The sequence below is a fragment of the Corvus moneduloides genome, chromosome 8 (assembly GCF_009650955.1).
Source record: "Corvus moneduloides isolate bCorMon1 chromosome 8, bCorMon1.pri, whole genome shotgun sequence".
Classification (NCBI taxonomy): Eukaryota; Metazoa; Chordata; class Aves; order Passeriformes; family Corvidae; genus Corvus; species Corvus moneduloides.
Window position 1 is genome coordinate 31,262,156 of NC_045483.1, and position 6,000 is coordinate 31,268,155.

Below are 6,000 nucleotides of genomic sequence, written 5' to 3' on the forward strand. Positions count from 1 at the left end.
CTGGTTTAGGAAACTAGGTGGTATTTGGATGAATAAACCAGAAGACAAAGAAGTTGCAGCAATTTTGACAGCTTTAGAAAGCACAGTATGGCTCTGCCTGGTCCAGTTTGATGGTGGGTTCCTACAGTGTCCACAAAGACTCTTGAAAGTGTGTAGCTGATGGTTTTTCATCTTGGAAAGGAGTGTGTGAAACAATGCTTAGGCATGGAGTAACAACCTTGTCATACTAGTAACAGGAAGGCTGAATAGGCTGACTGACTCCAAGTTTGAACGTCGTCAGCAACTTCACACACTCGGGCTGGTAATTCCTCTACTGGTGTTTGCCTGAAGGAAGCAGGACTGCCAACATTATGTTGTAAGGCTCTGGGAAAAACTGGTGAGTATGCAGCTTTTTAAACTTAAGAGGACTCTGCATCTGCAATAGCTCGTGTCTTGTTTGTTACAGCCTCGCTCACATAATTTTCTACCTCCCTGCACCTTTTTTCACTATTATCCCATCCATAGTGATACAGGGCCTGACTGAATTCTCATTCCTGCATACCAGTGTGTGAAGGAAAAGAAAGGGACTAGAGTTTCTGTTTCTAGCTCACCTAAGGAAACTAGAATCTGTGTACACAAAATGAAGCTGCTCCGTATATATCCAGGTTGAAAGAAATTGCTCTTATTTTTCACCATCCTGTATCTCACTATTGGTAAGGTTAGTAAGTGTTGGTGTCAATATTCAGTGAGAGCTAGCTCTGAATGTTGCTGCAAGGAGCCATGCAGCAGTGATGTTACACTCAGCTCCCTCTCCCAGCCTTCTGCTGCAGCTCCAGAGTTGTGTCATCTGTTTCAAACCATTTAAAAAAATCCTTACAATAGTATATATATTACTGTTTGTACAGATGCCTAGTCCTTTTCTAAGGCTGCCTGATCCCATAATTTCAAGGCTATGGTATGACAGTTCAGCAGTCTGTCATTGCATTGTGTTCTTTTCCTTTTATCGTTTTAGATTTGCTGCCTCTTGGTTCCACAGCAGATGTCAATGATGGGGAATAATGACAGTGAATAGGAGCGCTTGACCTACAGATACACCTTGCAGTTTAATGCTATGTATTTTGTATTGTCTGGTTTCTCATTTTCTGAAAATGTACCAGTTATTTACCTTGGAAAAGTGGTCACTTTTCTAAGGCCTCTCACTGTTATATCTGTCTGTGTGCCTTGATATGGGTAAGCAAATGGCTCAAAAGTGCTTTTGTGAAGATTCCCTCAGCGTGTGCCCACTTTTCACTTGTGCTGATAAACCAGCAGCCATGGCCTCTGTGTGGGGCTGGAGTGAGGGGATGAGCCTTTCTCCCTGCTCCTCACCTGGAGATAACTTGGTACATTAGACCTGGTAGTTCTTAAAAATAAAGCCAACACCCTCCCCCTGCCCCGAGAACCCCAAACAAAGCCAAAAGCACCCAAGTGCAGGTAAAAATTGGGTTTGGAAATAAAAAAAGGGAAAAAACAATGACTATGACTTACGCAACAGTTAGTAATCTGTGTTGAAGAATGTATCAGAAAACAGTAATATTGGCAGCAGGAGGGCTCCTGCACTTACGGTCTTAACAAATTGCTATGGATCTGATTTGGCTATTTATTATCTCTAATCCTAGTGGTCTACCAGGAAGGAAGGAAAATAATTACTAATGACATATTTTAGTTAAAGTTAATTTATTGGTGGTGAGACTGTGTGTTCCAGGTGTTCATCAGTTTAGCAAGACATTTAACTATCAAATGTTCCAATTACAATGTGGTTAATTAAACATGATTAAGCTGTTGAGTTTACAAACATGCAACTAATTATATATAATTACACTCATAGTAGCTTTATGGTATGCAGCATGCAAGATAGATGTGATATTTAATATGTTTTGTAAGATTTTGTAAATCTGCTCTTAGTAAGAAACTGCCATATCCTAATACACTAATACATAAATATTGACAGCTTGCTCTGTTTTTAAGCTAACAGTCTTAAGTCTTGTGTGGATTGGCAAAAGCTGTTGGTTCTTTGCTACTTAAATTCTTCTGGTTTTTGATACTGTGTGATCAGTATTTGTTGGGAGCTGCAGGTGGTTGGATCGCCCTTAGGAGCAGCTCCGCAGAAGTTTGGTGAGGGGAAGGAGTGTGTCCTGGAGCATCGGGAGTCTCTCGGCACGGTTTGCAAGTGTGGGCTTTCATGGTGGGTTTGCTGCGTTTCCCTAAGAGGGAGAGCCGGCCGTGCAGTGGTAACTGGAGACGTTCAGCCATAGCCAGGGGCAGGGTATGGGGAGAGACCTCTTACCCTTGAAGCCAGTGCTCTGAAGCAAAGTGGAATCGCTGAACTGAATAACGGAGGTGAATGAGGTGCAATAGGTCCCTCCACTTTTCCATCTGTCACAAAGGGCGGGAAGAGCTGTCCCGGCCTGGGCCCTCGGCGCGCCCCGGGGGCCGTCAGCCCTCAAGAAGGTGCTGCGGGGGCCGGCGGCCCACAGGACGGCAGACGGGGGCCCCCGCAAGATGGCGGCGGGGGGCCCCCGCAAGATGGCGGCGGGGGGGGCAAGTGTGTCCTTCCTTGTTTGGCTCCATCCCTGTGTGTCTCAGCACTCAGGAGAATGTCACACTTGCTGCCTAGAAGATGTTTTACAAGTGTCATGCCTACACAGATGAAAATAATGAAGCATCTTTAGTCCTTCTTTCTCTGGCATTCAGTTTCACAATCATCCAGTTGGAAATACTGCAATAGTATCAGTCAACAGCTAAAAATGCATCGTAATAATGGGCAACTCAGGTAAGAAATCATGTCGTTTCCTCCTTAGTAATCAGCGAGCATTAGTTTAATCATTAGTAATGAAATGAATATCAGTAAATATGTTTATATAATTTTTAATGGTGCTTTTAAAATTTCTAGTTTATGCTGATAAAGGTGTTTTCTCTTGTTCTTTTTGCGTGGTGAAGTATCTATTGGAAAGGGAGAACAGTTCCTTCTCTAATGGAAGTTGATACAGACATCTAGAGCTAGAAAGCACTATTAAATAGCAATACTACAACGGATTTATAACTATTATGGATTTTCCTAAACCAGGAGTGCACCGTGTGAAGTGAGCTGGTTTTAATTGTTTTATCCTGCACTGAAGTGGAATTTTGCACTGAGTTTTCCTGTCCTGATAAGGACAATCAACATGGGCTGTCAAGTACAGGCCTGAGGAGCAGTGTGGCTGTGCCGGGTGAGTGCCAGCCTGTCAAGATCTGTTGTTTGGGGAGAAAAGGCCTTTCATCCCATTGTTGTGGAGAATCCAGAGCTGGCCCTTGGGTGGAGCAGGCTCGGCTCTTGCCCCTGGCCGTGCTGGGCTCCTGTTCTTTGTTCCTAGTAATTGGTAGAGAAATAATTTCTCTTCTGAAGGTCTACAAATGGCATTAAAAAGTTTAATATTTTTTTTACTTTGTCTTTTTGTGAACACTAAATTATGATGAAATAAAAGAGAATGAAAAGAAAGTTTTATCTGTGCTTTTCAGACAGTTTTTATACTTGCCTCTAACTAGAAGGTTAAAAGAGCAAAATAATATTGACTAAGTGTCTGATCTTTACTTGAGGGCTCTTGAAAGTTAATCAATCAACTTGTGCCCTAAACAGTGTTAGCTTTTTGGTTCAGAGGGGCTGGGGAAAAAAGTTCGCCTGGCTTTTCCGGCTTTTAAGAAAATGGCAGGGCTAGAAGCAAACTATGATGAGCTTGTTTGCCTGTGCCTCGATGGGATTAAGATGGGGGGGCTGTACTTTGACTGGGATGGTGTTTTCCTTGTATTTAATTGACCATTGCAGGTTGTGAACAGCCCATTAGCTAATGTATTTGTGTCTTTAGGCTACTGCTGAGTGGCTGATAGTCTCTTCATCTTGCATTTGTTACAGAAAAGCTTAAGGTAATTTGAGTGAGTTTGGGAAAAGCACAGCAGAAAGGCAGAAAGGTGGGTTTTCTAGTTTTGCTTATTAATATGGAAGTATAAGTTGAAGGTTTTGTTCAAGAGCATTAAAATGCATAGACTTCTAATGGAATTGCAAGAGAAATAATTTCTAATCCCTATTACTCAAGTATTCTATCACTGAAACTTTGTTCTTGAAAAATGAACAGGAATGTTAAAGACCTTCTGACCTCTAGACCTCCTCCGGTGCTGTAGCTTACCTCTGGACACATCAAAGCAGGCCTAGGCAGGGAGAAGGGTGACCTCTGGCTTTGGGACAGCTGTGGGGAGATCTGGCTAGCTTTGAGAAAAGAGCCTGGTGATTTCTGCTTCTCTGTCAGTAATGTGGATGAGGGCTTCTCCCCAGACCGAGTGTGAGCCATGACCCTTTATATTGCCTCACTGAGATGTAAGGATGGCTGTTTGCATTCAGGTGCTTTATTAGTTGTAGATGTTAACAACATTAAGGTTTTCCATTTCTTTTGATACACGTGCATTGATGTGTGTATTGTAGCAGGATTAGATGGTTTTCATTTAGAGGGTTTTTCTCTGCTAAAAAGCCCGCAAACACACTCCCCAGACAGCCACAATTTTTCTCCATGAATTTTTAAAATCCATCCAAGGAGCCTGTTTATCTAGTCTGGAATAAATTGCTCCAAATGGAAGGGATCTTCATGTCTGGCCTCTGCATTCCACCTGAGCTGCTGGTCCCATCCTGTTGGGATGGCAGCCCAGCTGTGCTGGCAGCAGTGCCTCACCTCACCTCTGCTACAGAGGGGTTGTGGCTGCCACCTTCACAAGCAGGCCACAGTTATTTGGGGTTATAATTAATAAATCTTCCAAAATGTGGGTTTGTTCTGCTTTCCACTATACTCTAATTGCATTAAAGGTAGTGGAATGTGAAAGGGTGGTGTGATGGAATGGGGAGAAAAAGGAAGGTTTCAAAATAGGCTTGACCTTTGAGCCCCGGTTTACTACTTTTTACCTGCTCTTGCCTCACTGTGGTTTCCTCCCTGTTCCAGGTTCGTGGCTTTGCCTGTTGGATGATGTATGTGACAGCTGGACTGGTGTTTTTAATGTTGCTTGTTTAGAGTGTGCAGTCCACTTTCCCTCCCTCCTCCCAGGGAAATTGCCGTCTGGTTTTATCCAGCTTTGGTTTTGAGATGTGGATGCTGGTGCTCACTGCTGCCTTGTGGGTGAGATCTTTGCCTTCGGGTTTCTGGGACTAGCTTAGTGGTGGAGCAAGCTGAAGGTTATGTTTGCCCAAAGCCTCCTAAAACAGTGGAGGGAAAGGAAAAAGAAAGTACAGCAAAATGCATGAACCTTGAAGAAACTCCAATGAAGCCACTTAATGACCGAGGAAAGGGCTGAGTAAAAGATGAAAGAAAATTATTTGAGAACACCAAGTAAATGGCTGTAAAATGGGTGTTTATGCATGAGCAGATTGGTGAAGACTTGCTCTCTGCTTCCAGTATGTGGTTAATAAAAAAAACCTTGAGAAGGTTTTTGTTTTGTTGTGATTATAACCAGATTTGTTTGAGCAGAGAGAGAAGAAATGGAAAGAAAAATAGATAAAATAAAAGCACCTGACAGTAGCAGGCAGTGAAGGTGAGCAGGAGTGGGTTGATGGCAGTTTAGCCTCATCCTCTTCTGCACCAAGCCAGAGGGTGGTTTTGCCCTTGATGTCCCAAAGGGGATTGTGTCACCCATCCACATGAGTGGTGCTTTTTCATAACTACTCTGAAAATAACAGTATGTGATCACAGGCCCAAGAGAGCATCTGGAGACTGCACACATGTGCTTTAGTCCTTATTTTGCTTTTGGGAGGCATGAGGTGCCAGGGGCAGCTGCAGGGCTGAGAGGAGAGGCTGGGGTGCTCCAGGCTGGGCATGGCCAGTTCCAGCAGCCCTGTGGCTGGAACCTCACCCAGCCCCTCAGCCCTGCCTGAGGCACCTTGGGGGCACGGAGGTGAGAGGGAGGGAGCACTGCCAGGAGCCAGAAGAGGCACAGGAGTTGGGAGTGAAGGAGACAGGATGAGTTGGG